The 18708-nt window shown below is 38.1% G+C and overlaps 1 protein-coding gene across 3 annotated transcripts in view; it reads left to right on the top strand.

The window, feature by feature from the left end:
- Window positions 1–18708, top strand: part of LOC105210728 (uncharacterized) — a 256763-nt gene that overhangs the window by 141924 nt on the left and 96131 nt on the right. For all 3 annotated transcript variants that reach the window (XM_054228975.1, XM_054228976.1, XM_054228974.1), the window contains one exon: window positions 3102–3499. The gene's annotated coding sequence lies outside the window, so the exon portion shown is untranslated. The remainder of the gene's footprint in view (window positions 1–3101; window positions 3500–18708) is intronic.

Raw genomic sequence — 18708 nt, 5'->3', positions numbered from 1 at the left:
AGGTCCGTGTCTGATTCGAAGACATAGACCGGGGACACCATACCATGTTTGCTGTTGAACCTGCAAGAAATTGAAGAAGATGAAATTGTAAAACATCTTCTATGTGGATGCAAGACTTTACGCAGGAAAAGAGTGACAACGATCGATAGCGATTTTCTTGACGGAAGCTGCTCTTATAGAACTTGTTGAATTCAATAGCTTTATCAAGGCTACAGACAGGTTCAGAGAGGACATGGTATGGTGAAGGGATTCTAGGCCCGCTGATTTCAAAATAGCCCTTCTCAGTCCTAGATGCGTCGTCTGACATCCACTATACCTAGATGATGTGTCTAAACAGTACGAATTACGAACAAAAAACAAATCGAACTTCGAAGAAACAAGTCTTTAACTTTGTAGCATTTGGCTTGGCTTTTACTAATCCAATCTAATTAAGCAGTCCCCGCAAATTTTAAAGATCCCTAAATAATTATACTCTGTGGACTATAACTAAAAGACACAATTTTTAACGTTGCTATTAAGGACATCGAATGTGTTTTTCGTAAATCATTATCACTGAATAAAAAAATGAACTGATAAACTAAAAATCCCACATTCCCATGGCATTCGAAATGAACCAGGTTTTATATTCGACCCAGGACTGTTGATTCAACTACATTTTCCAAATTATTAGCGAAATACTACTACGACAGCAACCATAATGTACATAATTCAATAGTTTACTTGATCTTTGTCTCAAAGTCTTTGGTATAATGCGTCTTTAAAAATGTATTATATGGGACCCATATTGTTTAAAATGTGTTTCAAAACGAATGCTAAATTTGTCAAGTAAATCCTTAAACAAAGGTAAAATTAAATGTTGGAATCGTCGTCGGTAATCAGAGACACCACAGAAATTCAATGAAATTCCACTACCATAGTAGAGCGGGGATAATAGCCTTGAGCTCGCTGACTGTACGCTTCATGCTGGTGAAGTGATGCCTGTCCTAACTATCAGTGACTTCGGATCACTTCGCAATTAGACTCCTTTCAATGCTTGACCACAGCGGAATCACAGGATTTTTAGCAAGGGTGATGAGCCTGCTATAGGATAGCTATGTCAGTCTCACCTACAGTGGAATGGGAATAAGTAGGAGCACAACTAGCCTCTTATAATTTACTGCTGAATGGATGGACCTCAGCTGAACTGTGCTGAACTGAACTGAACTGAGTTGAGCTGAGTGCTGGTCACTCAACAGCACTTGTTTTGTCGCAAGATCCTTCTGACTCAAGGTAAATAAGGCCGAGGGAACTCTTCGCCCTCAGTAAGGCCAATCTTTCTGTAGGCATAAGGAGCCTAAGTGACCATTGTCACATTGATATTCACACGATAAAACTAAAAGTCGCGGACGCTAGTTGCAGTAGCTGCTTGGAGGAGATTGAGATAGAATCTTCCCAACATTTTCCTCTGCAATGCCTCGTCTTTGCGTGACGGCGTACGCCAGTAGATGTACACTTTTATAAAAAATTATACCTTCTCTATTTAGCTCTACGGCTCGAACTATTTTTTCCAGCATCAGGTTAAAGAAGTCACACGATAGCGAGTCACCTTGTCTGAAAACTCGTTTGGTATCAAACCGCTCGGAGACGTCCTTCCTGATCCTGACGGAGCTTTTGGTGTTGATCAACGTCAGCTTACACAGCCGTATTAGTTTTGCGGGGATACCAAATTTAGACATCGAGGCATAAATGCAGCTTTTTTTCGTGCTGTCGAAGGCAGCTTTAAAGTCGACAAAAAGATGGTGTGTGTCGATCCTCTTTTCACGGGTCTTCTCCAAGATTTGGCGCATGGTGAATATCTGGTCTGTTATTGATTTTCCAGGTCTAAAGCCACACTGATAAGGTCCAATCAGTTTGTTGACGGTGGCCTTTAGTCTTTCACACCGTACGTTCGAAAGAACCTTATAAGCGATGTTAAGGAGGCTTACCCACGATAGTTGGCGCAGATTGTGGGGTCTCCCTTTTTGTGGATTGGCCAGAGTACACTGAGATTCTTTGTTCTTCAAGCGGGTAATTGCTATTCTAATTTCTTCACGGTCGGGCAATGGAACATCTGTTCCATCGTCGTCGATTGGGGAATCGGGTTCGCCATCTCCTGGTGTTGTACTTTCACTGCCATTCAGCAGGCTTGTCAAGCTGTTCATACTCACGCATTTCGGCCTCTTTTTTTTTTTGTTTGCAAATGCGTCTCGCATCCCTCTTCAGCTCTCGGTATCTTTCCCATCCCGCTCGTGTTGCGGTCGATCGCAACATTGCGAGGTAGGCAGTCTGTTTTCTCTCCACTTTGAGACGACAATCCTCATCATACCAGCTGTTTTTTTGACTTTTCCGAAAGCCAATGGTTTCAGTTGCAGCTGTACGTAAGGAGTTTGATATGCCGTCCCACAGCTCCCTTATACCGAGATTCTGATGAGTGCTCTCAGCGAGCAGGGGTGCAAGTCGAGTAGAAAATCGTTCGGCTGTCGGTTTGTTGACGTGTGCGCTTTTCTACACAGAGGCGGGTGCGTATCTTAGCTGCTACAAGATAGTGGTCCGAGTCGATGTTGGGACCACATAAGACAATAACTTAAAATATCTTCAGTTGTCCTCCATACTTTTTGTTTCCAAAGTTTCCAGGGATCTATATTCGCAACGGTGTCTTAAAGCCAGCACTCGCTAAACTCACAGAAGAATTTAAATTCTCATCTTTAAACAACGTATTTTAAAAGAACACTTTAAAGCGAAATTAAATTACGTAATTCATTTTATGCTCTATCGCCGGTAGTGATGTATAAATAAAATACCGACACTTCGAATGAATTCCAAGTATCGCGGAAAATCGCTGAAAACGCTGACTTATTCAACTTAATGTTAACTTTTTTATTTTTATTTTTATTTCCATTTCATTATTTTATTTACTTAAGTTGAAGCGCATAAAATTCCTGTGTTTATTAAACAACTAAAATAAAAAAAAAAAAATATATACCCCAACATACAAACATACAAACAAATAAAAAGCAAATAATCGTCTTAGTACACCAACAATGCTAAATATCTAAATTCTTTTGATTCGCCATTCTTTGCAGTCAACAAAAACTTGGTCCTGGTCTTCGCCACAACGACTGTCAAACATACATACATACAAAGAGCGTGGGGCAGCACACCAATCATCATGCATTCACCTGGAAAATACGCACTAATTTTCAAATAGTTGGCAATAAAATCGCTGAATGCGAGGAATGCAATCGCTGCGCACGCCAAATTAGTCCACATTTTTTTGTGATACGCTACAGCAGTCAACTACCACACTGGCAGTGCATGCGTCTTCAGTCTTCACTAAACACACCCACCGCCACACTGTGGACTATCACTTTTATCTGACTCTACTAAAAGTGTTTAGTTACCGCGCAACGAAAACTTGCTCCTTTGCCAAGGACGTTTCTGCGTTTCACTCGCGTCGGTACGCGCGTACGACGCTCGTAAAGTAAGTATTTTTTACGATTTTTAATTTCACTTTATTCAACACTCGAACTTTTGCCACCACCACTTACTTATGACCACCTCTACACACGGTTGCTTTTACCTCAAACTCAAGTCTCTAGCTCCCTACCTCTCTTCATCGTCATCACACTCTCTAAAGCGCTATCTTCAACCTGGTACGTACTTTTGCCTCGTTTAGAAAACTAAAAATGCGTATATTTAAAGTTTAATGAACTGTGTAAAAAACGCTAAGGAATGAAAGTTGTGTGTGAGAAAAAATATACACAGCGAAAGAGAGAGAGAGCGTGGAAGAGCGGTTGTGGGTGTGAGTGTTGGAAAAAAATTAAAAATAACTTCGCATTATTAAAAGTTCTTGGCTGGTCAGCGATGCTGCAGCTGATGAGGGCGCAAACTTTTAATCATTGACATCTCGTTTAGTTTGAGTTTGGTGAGAGTCGGCGGCCGCTGTGGTTGTCTATATTTTTTGTAGTATATCGTTGCGGCTGTTGGCCTGCATGCTCGCTCTTTGATGTGGAAATATTTTAAGTAATGCTAAGTAGTAGTCGTCGTCTTTGCTTTTTTTCAATAAACAGCGCTTTTTTTAGTTACGAACTTAAACTTACCTTTGCTTTTATGGTAATTATGTGTACATTGGAAAGTCAGTGAAAGTCAAGAAATCAAGTGTTGCAGTTGCACTGCATTACTTGGGCAAGGTGGTCTCGCTTTATTCAATACAGAAAGTATACTCATACTTCTCAACATATTCAAGCAGTAATTTATGGACTTGCTGAACCTTGAAAAGCTTTGAGCTTAAAGCTTCATTGGCTCCAGATTTTTTTAATTAGTGATTTAATGACTTAATTTATTATTTTCGAGCGTTTTCACACAATTAATTCATTAATTAAGTTATAGACTTGCTGAACTTCGAAAAGCGTTAAGCTTAAAGCTTCATTGGCTCAAAATCATTTTAATACTTGTACTTCTCAACATGCTTATGAAATAATTTATGGACTTTCTGAACTTTGGAAAATCTTTGAACTTAAAGCTTCATTGGCTCCAGATCAATTAGTGATTTAATGACATAAATTATTATTTTTGAGCGTCTTCACACAATTAATTCGTTAATTAAGTTATGGACTTGCTGAACTTTGAAAAGCTTTGAGCTCTACTGGGTCAAAATCCATTTAATTAATGACATTAATAACTTAATATACTATATCCTAGCATTTTCATTGAACTGTTTTCTTTACGTGATAAATTTTCCCCATAGTCACAGGATATAAGATAAATCTTTTAAGAATCGATGAAGTGAAATGAGCATTTTCGCATACATTTTTGTCTACTATTAAGTCTCTAGAATATAAGACTATATAGGACTTCAAAATTTGAACAAAACTCGTTTAACCCTACCTTTCGAGTCCATTTTTACATCGCTCGATGGGTTGTTCAGCGATTTTCCGAAGTCCTTCGGAGTTCCCAATAAATATAAAAACCTATCAGGCATTTAAAGCTTCAAAGGTCTTGGAATCTATGACTTTCTTGCATTCCTTAGGATGTTATATCCCAAAGCAGGAAAATACGTTAGGACTATGTAGGACTTCAAACCTTTTTTATCAAAATTCGCTACCCTGTCTTCCAAGCCCTTTTTTATTTATAATCTATATGTTCTTCAGCTATTTTTTGGAGTTCTTAGAAGTTCCCAATAAATATAAATACTTATCATGAATTTTGAAGCTTCTTAGGTCCCGGACTCCAAGACTTGCCAGCATTCCTCGTGCGGATGTAGTCCAAGTAAGAAAAATACGATAATACTATATAGGGCTTCAAAGCTTTTATCATGACACGGGCAACCCTGCCTTCCAAGACCTCTTTTTTTTGCAGTCTATGTGTTTTTTTTAGCTATTTTTCAGAGTTTTTTCGAAGTTCCCAATAAATATAAATACCTATCCTGTATTTTAAAGCTTCTTAAGTCCCGAACTCCAATACTTTCCAGCATCCCTCGCGCGGATGTAGTCCAAGTAAGAAAAATACTATAAGACTACATAGGGCTTCAAAAATTTTATCATGACAAGGGCAACCCTGCCTTCCAAGACCTCTTTTCCTTGAAGTCTATGTGTTCTTCGGCTATTTTTCGGAGTTCTTCGAGGTTCTTAATTACTACAAATACCTTTCAAACGTTTTAAAGCGGCTTAAAACCTGGAATTATTGATTTTTTTAGATTCTCCGAGATGGTATACTCTAAGGAAGGAAAATCTCTCTATGAACTTATAGAACTGGGCTTAAGAAACTCTTGGAACCCCAAAAATTCGATGATTTTTTTATACGCGTGTTTAAAAACTTCTTCGAATAATCTAACTGACCTATTTTTGGACTCAAAAAAAGTTATGTTCCCGTGAACACGCGAGTATTTACTGACAACCTTTCTAAAAGTATTCATCCATGAGATTATTTGTTATATTGCAGAAATATCTGATTGCATCTATCTAAATCAAATCTTTATTACTATTTTTCCCACCATAAATTACAACAAAGCAACGACAGCCAGCCTTTAATTCAAATGAATGAATTTCCAAAACACTCACAAAACAATAGTCCATACTAAATTAAGCTGCATGCGATATCCACTCGGCTTTTAACTGTAAATGCCACAATTTAAGCCCACTGCAATAACGGTAAAATTGTCAAAAAATTGCTGAAATATGTCACAGAAACTCATAACTTTCGAAAGAGCAATTGTAAAAGGGAAAAAGTATGGCTGTCGTATCGCCGTCGTGTGTTTGTTGGTGTGTGTGAAAAATTGTGCCAAAAAATGTACAAAAAATGCTCAGGCCAGCCAAAAGTTAAAATTGAGTGCTCGACCACCACTCATGTCCACTTTTGGTGGCAGCTATGTGGCACGTTTGTGGCGCATTTACTACATGCGTGTAGACATAGCGATGTGTGGGTGGGTGTTTATCCAGTAGTTGTCGGTGGCACTCATATTTGTGGGCATTTTTCAACATACTGGAATGACACAAACAGTGACGGCGATTCGTTGGGGGGGTTTGGTTATCCTTTTTATCCCAATTGCTTACGATAGCTGAATTTGAGGGATTATCAAGCTAGATTTGTAGAGTTGAGACTTTGAAGGATCGCCAATCGTTAAACATAGTCTATCAGACTGTTTAGTATTTATTCGGATTTCTTTCTCTCTGCCAGGAGGCCCGAAAATTCAAATATCCGTGTACAAAGTCTCTTGAAACAATTCTCTCTGTAATTTGATAAACCCTAGAGGTTTCTGGCCTTCCTGTATATTCTATCTCAAGAGGCAGTAGTATAGCAATACAAAACTATTGTTGGAAAAAACGATCAGTGCTTTGGAGGTTGGGAATATTTATGCCCTAGTCCTAGTTCTATGGATTCTACTATTAGGTTCGAAGCGCCGAATCGTGGGAACCGAAACTTAAAACATTTCCAAACTTTGATGTCAAATGTTCGAACATTTTAGCGACTTTTTTCAGAAAATACGTCGTACGTAGACTAAGGTGGACTCTATATGAACATATGGATAATATAGGACCTGAAGACATCAAATTTTAAATCTTAAGTATAATTTCTTCACAAAAGAAGCAGCTTCGATGAGTACATTATGGAAAAATATTCAAAAATATATATCCTTAACCTTAATGTATTTGATAGATATTAATAAGAGAGAGATAGTGAGAGAGTTACTCCCAGAGAGCGTGCCATCCACTTTATTAAATTTTCCTTTATCTCGAACAATTCAAGGAGTTTAAGGAAGTGTCTTATGGACATAAGACCGCAGGCTATATTTTCAAACAATTTCTCTTCATTGAATCGAAGTTCTCACCGCCCCTAATAGGTCCGCCACTGCTATTTACAACAGAAAGTCACATACATATGTAAATATGTTGCATATATAGCCATATAACGTACCAAAGGCGCGTCAGATAAACATTTTGTTCGTTAATTTTCTTTTATTTTTTAATTTCGACTACACTTTGTTCGTATTTTTATACGTTCGTCAGCATATGAATATATTATATGCAGGTTGCGGTGCTGTGAGTATCCATTTCGACGTGATGCAGAAAAATTTCTGCAAATTGTTTTTTTTTTGCCTTTGTGTGTGTGTAGGCACTTGTGTAGGGCTCTCGTTCGCTTTTTGAAATCGCTCAATTTCTGAGTGTTCGAGGTTGAATTTTTCGTTTTTTGTATGCCTTTGTCGTGTCTCCCATTTGATAACCGCTTTAGTTTGTAGTTAATTTTTTAATTGCTGCAGTTTTTACTGTTTGTTAGGTTCGTTTTGTTGCTAACTCTCGTAACATTACCAGGTTCAACAAGTGCCATAGAAGGGAATGTAATATGAGGTCTAAGGTTGGGTTAGGTTGTATGGCTGCTTCTCAAAGGGAAACATACTTAGACTATGTCCTTTGTGAAGCCTGGATCCCCGCTAGATTAGCAATTAATAGTCGACAAAGCGCTCTGAACCTACTACAAATCTGCAGAGATTTTTAACTTCAATATTCGCTATTTCGCGAGCTTATTCGAAAAAGCGTGGATCCCAATGGGACAATGGCCACTATGAACCACTACCTTAGAACAGAACAGAAGGATCTGACGACTGCTCAAGTGCTAGTGACTGACCAGCACCTGCCCAACTCAGCCGAGGCCCATCTGAGTATGAGGTCCAGTAAAAGAAGGATCTGACGACTGCTCAAGTGCTAGTGACTGATCAGCGCCTGCCCAGCTCAGCCGGAAAGCCATTATTTTTGCATAAAATCGATAGGTTTATTTAGTATAGTTTATATGATCAGTGCCTCATTTTGCTCCTGGACTTGTTGACATATTTTAATAATACCATTCTCATTGAAACCTTGGTTCCTAGTGGTAAAAAACTGCGACAGTTGATTTTGTTGATTTTCACAAGCTTCACTTCTGGTGAATTTTTCAGGAACCATATCATTCACCATAGACAATAACTGTTAGTACTTGGTGACCGGTCCGGTCCACGGATGCATAAGAACCTCAAAATCAAACGGCTGGAGCTTCTGGCGAGTCACTATCATTGTATGTGATCTGTCGTATTCTGACTATTTTAATAATATCATTCTCATTGAAACCTTGGTTCTTAGTGGTAAAAAACTGGGACAGTTGATTTTTTTGATTTTCACAAGCTTCACTTATGATGAATTTTGCAGGACCCAAATCATTCACCATAGATAATAACTGTTAGTACTTGGTGACCGGTCCGGTCCAAGGATACATAAGAATCTCAAAATCAAGCGGCTGGAGCTTCTGGCGAGTCACTATCGTTGTATGTGATCAGTCGTTGTCATGATGGAACTCAAGTCCTATCATATTGTCAAAAGCTGGTCACTCCTGTGCAATTGCTTTCTTCAAACGGTCTAATTGCTGACAGTACAGGTCAGAATAGAGAGTTTGATCGTAGTTTAGCAGCTGATAATAGACTAGATATAGTATACTTTGGGATCCCACGAATCGCATTGCAAAACCTTCACGACCATCAATCCTGGCCGCTTGGCCGCGGTTTGCGTCGGCTCACCAAGATTTAATCACCAGTCGTTTCGATTGACATTATTTTTTTGTTCAATTTTTTTGTAACATTTTTTCAAAAAAATAATTTCAATATATATTTATAAAAAACTTTATTTATGTAAATAATGTAATGTAGCGCTGACTCTCAAAGCTGTAAAGCTTAATATGTCGACTTATCTTCCTAAGCATTATATTAAGTTGGTAAATATCTCCCATCCGTTTATTTTGCTCTTTGTTCAATGCTTTATAAAAAGTGTTACAGTGATCGGATTTAGTTCAAATATGCACTGTTTCGTTCGATAATCTGTTTCCATCTAGACGGCAACTTCATAATACCCCCTCCTAGAAGCCCCTCTCATTATTTGCGAAGAACTCGGACAGCTACTTTTCACAAGCCTCTTTTGAGTTCAACTTTATACCACCAAGAGCGTTCACCATGGACAGGAACAGGTGGTAATCACACGGCGTTATGTCCGGGCTATATGGTGGATGCGATAAAACCTCCCAACCGAGCTCCCGTAGCTTCTGACGAATCATCAACGAAGCGTGTGATCTGGCGTTGTCCTGGTGGAACACTACACGCTTCTGGTCGGTCGTCTACTTCAAGCAGTCCAGTTGTTCACAGTAGATGGTAGAATTAATCGTCTGGTCATTTGGGAGCAGCTCATAGTGGATGATTCCTTTCCAATTCCACCAGACACTCAGCAAAACCTTCCTGGCCGTCAATCCCGTCTTGGCCACTGTTTGGCACGATTCACCGGTCTTCGCCAACGACCGTTTTCGCTTGTTATTGTCGTATATGATTAATTTTTCGTCGCCCGTCACCAACCACTTCAAAAATGGGTCGAGTTCGTTCCGTTTCATTTCTAGAAATTTTTTTCCGTCAAATCATGCGGCACACAAACATTAAGCTTTTTTGTGTATCCAGCCTTATGTAGATGGTTTAAAATGGTTTGGTGACTAAGTCCCATCTTCTGGGCAATGTCACGAGATACCACATGCCGGTCTAACTCGATGTTTTCCATGATTTGATCAGTAGTATATGTCGATCTTTCGATAAGTCGGTCTTCCGCCGGCTGTCTTATCCATGGTGTCGTTTTCACACTCTCTGATTCGTCGAAACCATTCCTCCGCAGTTCGAAGTGATAGAGTACCATCCCCCAAAACACCATTAATCTCACGGAACGTTTCTCTAGCGGATTTGGTTTTAACGAAGGAAAATTTTAAAATAGTGAACTCCATGTTTACATGTCTATAACTGTTGAAAGTAATATCCAAACTAATCATAGCATAGCGTCGTTTTGTTGGTTATGTCAAGACCTTTCAAAGATGTATAGTATCGTCAGATACGAGCTCTGTAGTGTGTGCACATAGCGACAAAATTCAAAAGACAAAACGGCAGAAGGGAGATATTTGCCAACCTAAAAAAACTTTATTTATTTATATATTTATAAAATAATTTATTTATGTAAGTAATGGAATGTATCACTGTCTCTCAAAGCTGCAAAGCTTAATAAGTCGATTTTTCGTCCAAAGAAAATAAAATTTGAAAAGCTCTATATAATTTCCATCATAAAATTTGATAACATTTCTTATCTTTATTATACCTTTCGCAGTAATTAAGTTATTTTAATTATATACCATTCTCACCTTGTGTTTAATCACATTGCAAGTGCATAAAATTTCTATGATATTTTGCCAATTTACTGGTACAGCTTTCTCTTCACATTTTATTTTAAGCAATATTTATATATTTTATACAATTTGCGCGCATTGTTTTGGGTGCTCTTCAATTTTCATTGCTTTCCACATTTGTATGTATTTCCACTGATTTTTTTCCATTCACAACGCTTTCTTTCACATTTTTCCACAATTCGGGTTCTATGCGCTTTTGAAAGCTACCGGGGGAAAAAAAATTGCATGTCTAGCGTGCTTTTTGTGTGTGCGCCAAACTTCGCTTGACATTTCCATTTCCACTTTACATCATGCCGACCGCCAGCGCCACCGGAGCCACCTTCATCACAGTCGCCATTCAGCCATTACAGTCAAGACCGTTGCGGAATTTTTCCGTTTCCACAGTTTGTTCATCCGTGTAACTGTTATTTTTCCCGATATTTGTCTCTCGCATTTGTCGCATTCTATCGAGTTTTCCAAACAGCAGTGTTTGGCAAAAAAGAATTATATAAGCAAATTGCAAAAAAAAAAAAAATTGAAAAAAGGCATTGAGGCAAAAAAATAGTAGCGAGCGAGAGAAATTGCCAAAAAAGTGTGTTTTTGAAAAAAGGCATATTAAAAAATGTGCTGCACTTTGTCTGCGCTTTCTATGATTTCCTGTCTCTCTTTCTCTTTTTGCCTCTGCTTCTGTCCAACAGTGATGCCGCTACACTTGACACTGCTTCAATATTTATCGCCACTGTTCACTGTTGTGTGGCTCAATGGATGCCTCTATTGCGCTTGGCGAAATGTGTTTAGTTATGCGCGCTTGGACACAGCTGGACATGGCGCTTTTGCTTTTGTTTTTGCCAAACGGAGATTTGCATGCCTTTCAACTCTACATAGTCGTACACATGCCGGTGTAAATTGCAACCCTGCAGGGAAGAAGCGCGCTCTCACAGTACAGGGCATGAACTGGTTAGTCTAATCTGTAGTTGAGCAAGATTTCACAAAAATTCTACCAGTTCGTCTCTAAGATTCCCAATCTGAAATTTACATGGGTTTAGTATAATTTAAGGGGCGAGTTACCGCTGTAGTTCTCCTGACAATCGAGGATTTGTCTTCGCAAAAGGCTCAGATTTATACGCGATTGGGAACTATGACCTCGGCAGAGAGCCCTTTAATTATTAATGAATACCGCAACAAAAACGAAAACTTTACAGACGAAGAGAGTGGTGACTTCTTATAATTGGAAAGTTTTACAAATAATAAACAAAAATTTCAATTTCTCTTTGCTCTCTTTCTTTCGGCCCCTTAAATACGAAGTACGAACTATCAACTATTTCGCTAATTAATGTATTAATTCGGGACTATAGGATAGTTATACAGAAATTTTTGGCCAACACTTCCGGGAACGTGTCGATCGCTTTCGATCGAGAGTACTAACGTTCCCATTTGTTCTTCTCTTAAATCATTTAGATAAACCCCCCGAGAGATCGGTTATAAGGGGCTCTAGTTTTCTAGTAACTAAACATGTATTTTAGATACTCGAAGACAGTACCTATAAATCCATGAATCCGTCCTTTGAAAACTAGCATCGAATCCAAATTTTCTCCACCAGTAAGAACAAGCTCTAAGTTAACTGATTTTTGAAACGATTTTTAATACTCAAAGACAGTACCTACTAGACTATGTTCTCTAAGGCTTGATTTCTTCACTTGAAAACTGTCATCGAATCCACTTCTCTCCACAAGTATGGACAAGTCCTTGGTTATCTGCTCTTTGAAACGGTTTTTGATACTCAAAGGCAGTACCTACCTACGACTATGTTCTCTAGTGCTTGATTTCATGTCATATTCTTCTCCAGAAGTGAAAACAAGTCCTTAGTTTCCGGTCTTTGCAACGATTTTTGATACGCGAAGACAGTACGAACTAGATATTGATCTTCTAAGGTTGGATCTCTTGACACCGTCCTTTGAAAACTGGCATCGAATCCAAATTTTCTCCACAAGTAAGGACAAGTCCTTCGTTAACTGGTCTGTGAAACAGTTTTTGATCATCAAAGTCAGGTTCTGATCTCTTGATTCCTTCCTTTAAATTTGCCATCTAATCAGATTTGGCTCCACAAGTGAAGATAAGTCCGGTCAAGTAAGATAAGTAGTTTCCGGTCTTTGATACTCGAACAGTGTCTACTCTAAGGCTGGATCTCTTGATTCTATCATTTTGAAAACTGGCATCCAATTATATTAATCTCCTCAACTGAAGACACATCTTTAGTTCCCTCGTCTTTGAAACGGTTTTTAATACTTGAAGAGTACTTTAAGTCTTAACCAATCATATTCGTCTCCACAAGTGAGGACAAGTCCCTAGTTACACCGTCTTTGAAATGTCTCGAAAACAGTACCGACTAGACTATGACTTTCTAAAGCAGGATCTCTTGATTCCTTTCTTTAAAAACTGGGATCGAGTCCAAATTTTCTTCATAAAGAAGGATTAAAAGTCGAACTTGAAGAGTTTACATCTAAACAATCATAGAATTTTACAGAAACCTTTTCCAAGAAATCCTAAAAATTTACCATCGAATATTGTAAGTAACTAGGCATTTGTAGTTCATACTAAGGAGAGGTGGACGATAGACTTATGGGGGTGTAAAAAGAGAGAGAGAACAGCTTTCAAACTGGAACAATTTCCTACAGGGTCTGTACCACAGCGAACATCATTTTTTTAGATTTTTTGATTATTTGTTGCTGTGTGTTTGGTATTGTTGTTGCAATTATTTTCTTTTTCTGCTAAAAAATATTTACCAATATTTTGCAATGCTCCTGCTATTGGGTTACATTGAGAATATGAGTATGATAAATGTGCTAAGGGTGCCGCGTTTGGCTCGCGGGCAATGCCACATGCAGGACTCGTAACGATCGAGTGTTGCAGAGCTAACCGCAGTGTTGTTTGTCTACTCAATGTTGTTCAAGTGCGACGACAAATAGGAAGGGATATTTACATACATATACATGAGCGAATGCAGGCGGAGGAGTGTTATGTATGTAAATGCTATTTGTTTATGGGTATTTGCGAAATTTAAGAATTTTCATTGACTTATTTGATTTTTGAATTTTATATTTATGTTTAGCAGTGTGTGTGTGTTGTTGTGCTTGTTTGGCATTGTGGGAAGTGTCAATATTTGCCAGTCGATTTACATGGTCGCAACGCTACTTTGCACATTATACCGCTTATGGATGAGCATGAGCGATGTGTAAATATGTATGAGAAAAGAAAATTGAGAAAAAAAATAGAGAAAAATATATTTTGACAAAATATTAAGTTTCTGTGGAAAAATTGTATGCTTGAAAAACGGGAAATGAAAAATTAGCGCTGCTCTCATGGTTCTTTGTATATACATATGTCTGTATGCAAGCGAATGTCCTGCAGCCAGAAATCGAAAAAATTGGTGTATAAAGTAAAATGACACTAAAAATATGAAGTGAAAAATCTCATTTCTCCGCATGCCAAATCACGAAAATTATTCCATTTTTGCACTTAAATACGCTGAGCGAAGAAAAAAAATTGCCAAAAATAAAAGAAGAAAAAAATATTTCAAATAAGTCAAAAAGTAATTGGCCGCCAAACGATATGCTACTGTAGTTGTGTGTGTGTGTGTATGTTGCGAAAAAGCATTAAGCGAATATGCGTGTGAAAAGCAGATAATAACAAATATGCCCGCTTGAAATATGGCGCTTGCAAGAAGACTTCCAAATACATACATACAAAGGCGTGTGTGGGAGTGTGTCCGACTGGACTGTTTCTCCCTCTGTGTCTTCTTGTGTATTTGCTTGTTGTTGCTGTTGCTGTTTGTGTACGCCGAAAAAGCATTAAATATTTTTCCCACAATTTTTCCTCATTTATTTTTTGATTTCCCCACACTCATTTGGTTCGCAACAAAAATTTTATTTGTCGAATGCTGAAAATTTTAACGATTTCCAAATAATACTGTGGTGAGAACGGTAAAAATAGAAAAAAAAAACAAGTAAGGAAGGGCTAAGTTCGGGTGTAACCGATCATTTTATACTCTCGCAATTTATTTATTTAACTTTATTAATCTTATATAATACACAATTTGACACACATATTCGTCATATATATTGTATAAAGTCCATTGAAAGTTGGAAACCCTAATATTAGGTTAGAAGCACCGAGGTCCTCATGTTCGATATATGGGGCCTTGACAACCTATGGTCAGATTTCGGTGATTTTTAGAATGGGGCTGCCACACTATAAATGTAGTATTTGTGCAAAGTTCTGTTCCGATATTTTCACTAGTGCTTACTTTATATATTGTAAAGTAAACGTTTCAGATCGTCTTCACAGTTCTGGTATATAGGAAGTAGACGTGGTTGTGAAGCGATTTAGCCTATTTTCACAACATATCATTGGGATGTAAGAAAACTATTACAAACCAAGTTTAATTGAAATCGGTCAAGTAGTTCCTGAGATATGGTTTTTGACCCATAAGTGGGCGATGCCACGCCCATTTTCCATTTTGTAAAAAAATCTGAGTGCAGCTTCCATCTGCCATTTCTTATGTGAAATTTAGCGTTTCTGAAGTTTTTCGTTAGTGATTTAACCCACTTTTAGTAATTTTCAACCTAACTTTTGTATGGGAGGGGGGCGTGGTTATGATCCGATTCCTTTCATTTTTGGACTGTATTAGTGGCTAAAAAAAGCGACTGCAGAAAGTTTGGTTTATATAGCTCTATTGGTTTGCGAGATATGTACAAAAAACTTAGTAGGGGGCGGGGCCACGCCCACTTCCCTAAAAAAATTACATCCAAATATGCCCCTTCATAGTGCGATCCTTCATACCAAATTTTATTTCCATAGCTTTATTTATGGCTTAGTTATGGCACTGTATGTGTTTTCGGTTTTCGCCATTTTGTGGGCGTGGCAGTGGTCCGATTTTGCTCATTCGAAAGCAACCTTCCTATGGTGCCAAGGAACGTGTGTTCCAAGTTTCATCAAGATATCTCAATTTTTACTCAAGTTACAGCTTGCACAGACGGACGGACGGACGGACATTCGGATTTGAACTCCACTCTTCACCCTGATCACTTTGGTATATATAACCCTATATCTAACTCGTTTAATTTTGGGTGTTACAAACAACCGTTATGTGAACAAAACTATAATACTCTCTAGCAACTTTGTTGCGAGAGTATAATGAAAAAAACAACAACAAAAAAACAAAAAAATGCAACAACTACAAGAAACAACAAAAACTCAAATAGCCACAACAAATACTAAGAAAAAACAACAACAAAATCAAAAAAAAAATACAAACAAAACAAGAAATACAAGAACCAATAAAAACAAAAATGATAACAACAAATACAAAAAAATCACAACAACAAAAATACAGACAAGACAACAAAAACAAAAATGATAACAAATACGAGAAAATTACAACAACAAAAAAAAATCGAAAATCAATTGTTATAAATTTCACGGTATCTTTTCGCAGAAAATTTTAGAAAATTGCCAATTGACAATAAATACAATCTCAATACATTACAACAACAACAATAGACATATATCTACAAGCAGGAAAGACTGTCTGTAGCACATAATCCACACAGATATGAATAAAAACAATAGCAACCAAAGGAGACCAACGTTGAAGCATGGCTTATAGCGCCTTTGACAGTCAGCTGGCCAGCCGCTTATCCACAAATAACCACACGCGGCACTCACCACCGTCACTACCAACCGTCGCACCCTTATACTATGTCCGCCTCCTTTCCATCGCACCGTCGTTGCTATTGTCATGTTTACAGCGCAATTATTTTCACGGCGTTTGCAGTGATACAAAAATAAAAATAAAAACAACAACAACAAAACAAACAATATTATAGTGTGTCTGTCATCGTCCAAAGTGTTGCCGTTATAGTCTTCGCCTTCTGGTTGTTTCTGGGCGTGTGGCTCAAAAGGTGTAGTTATTCGTTAGTTGATGGTTGTTCCTTTTTTGGCCGGCGCACAATAAGAAATAAATGTGTATAAAATTGGCAATTCTCATGTGTCGCATTCACGTGTGGGAGAGGAGGAGGGTAGCTAGGGCGAGGCGGGCGTTAATATATTGTTTGCCCTTGGCGGTGTATGTGTTGTTGCTGGTGTGTGTGTGTGATAGGCACAATTTCTCTGTGCGCTCGTAAATCGTTTTCATATAATACACCGTTATATTAATGTGTATTGTGTTGACTGTTGTGGGAGGGTTGCCACTTTAATCGGAAATTTATTAAATTGCTTGGCACGGAACACCATTGTTTGAGGACAGCATTTGAGCGTCAGATACCCGTTTGTTTGTTTGTAGGTAGAAAGGCTATTAAGAATTGAAATTAATTTTCAAAGAATAGTTTATTTAGTGATTTAGCGCCGTTATCTAAATCAGCATCCTATAGTAGGAAGTTCCAGCTCGAACGAAAAGACTGAGATGAGCAGCTATTCGTGACCCGCTCAGTCAGACCCAGAAGAAAGCATATAAGTATATAAAACTGATACCCTGATACCTTGGTTAATTATAGGTCCATATGGTCTCGAACCCTTTTTCTGTGCCAGCTGAAGTTGGATTTGAGATAAAGACGTTTCGTCGACTTGTGAGACGTATTTTCTGTTGTACACTAGAGACCTAATTGTCATCTTTTGATCGACGAAATAGGAAGGAAAATAAGTTCTTTTGATACCCAGTTTATTGTGGGCCCACAGCAGAAGCTCTGGTTCCAGTTTTGCTTGTCAAAATTCGAAGTCGACTTGTGAGGACTTACTGTGTCTTCAGTAGTATACTAGAGACTTAATTGTCATCTTCCAAACGTGAACCAAACACAAAACCTAATGGATCCAAACTATTTTTAAAAAATCCCAAGGTAGAAGCTCTGGTTCCAATTTTGTTATTCAAATTCGAAGTCGACTTGTGAGGCCTTACTGTGTCTTCAGTAGCCTACTAGAGTCTGATTTTTCAAATTCGAAATGAGTCTCCTCTAATCCCAGCGGGAAGAGTCGAAGGAAAACATCGATAAAGTGACAATCTATATTTTTTAAGATAGAAGAAACTAAAACCTTTCAAATTCCCTCTTAACTCCTGACCGAAACATTGTCTTAATATTAAATTGTTTCTAATAGCTTTTGGCTCCCGAGTATATTTTTGGCATAAAAGGCTTTTCATAATATCCGTCGTCAACTTGGAGACTGCTTAAATGTTAATGATTCGGATAATAGAATCAAGTGTCCAACCACACAACTGACAGTTCGAGAAAATTGTCTTGGACCTGTCTAAAATATTTTCTAACCAATTTAAAGACTTCGCTTCTCAATTAATGATCTCACACTCATCCACCACACTCTTTACTTCATCAGAGCAGAATCTTCAATTCACTTAAAGCTCAGCGGTATAACTGCCAGTCAGCAAACAATCTGGCAAGTCTCATTTTTATAGATTCCTCTGGGAACTACCACAATGCAACCACCAGTCGACAAGCTGGTTTGGGTGTTTATTGGATTTTCAAGCTCGTAAATTGTTTAAAGGCACTGGTTGTGAATGAGTTTGGAGTCGATTGTCGGCCGCAATGTCAGAACTAACAGAAATAAAATACAATACACAATGGCAGCGCAATGAAAAAACGACGGACGGTAGTCAGTGAAAAACAACAACAAAATATTGTATATTTAAAAGCATTCACCAAATTACCACCAAGAAGAAGAACGTTAAGCGCCAATCGACCGTTGGACAATTGAAAGCGGTAATGGAAAAAACCCGGTGAGAAAGAGCTGTATTCGGAGAGAGGTTGGAATACTACGTTTATACTAAGATAAGGCTATTTATAATGCCACTTTTTCTTAAATTTAATACTTATGTGGCTTCAGAGAATGGAAAGAGATCTTTCCGGAGGTCGCCAGGTTCTTAGTACAAAAGAACTGTTTATGACTGCAGAACAGCAGTTCTCAGAGATTCCCCGTCTG

Source organism: Zeugodacus cucurbitae, chromosome 4 (genome assembly GCF_028554725.1).
Source record: "Zeugodacus cucurbitae isolate PBARC_wt_2022May chromosome 4, idZeuCucr1.2, whole genome shotgun sequence".
Classification (NCBI taxonomy): Eukaryota; Metazoa; Arthropoda; class Insecta; order Diptera; family Tephritidae; genus Zeugodacus; species Zeugodacus cucurbitae.
Note: the sequence above shows the minus strand (reverse complement) of the source record. Positions and strands in the feature narration are given on the sequence as shown.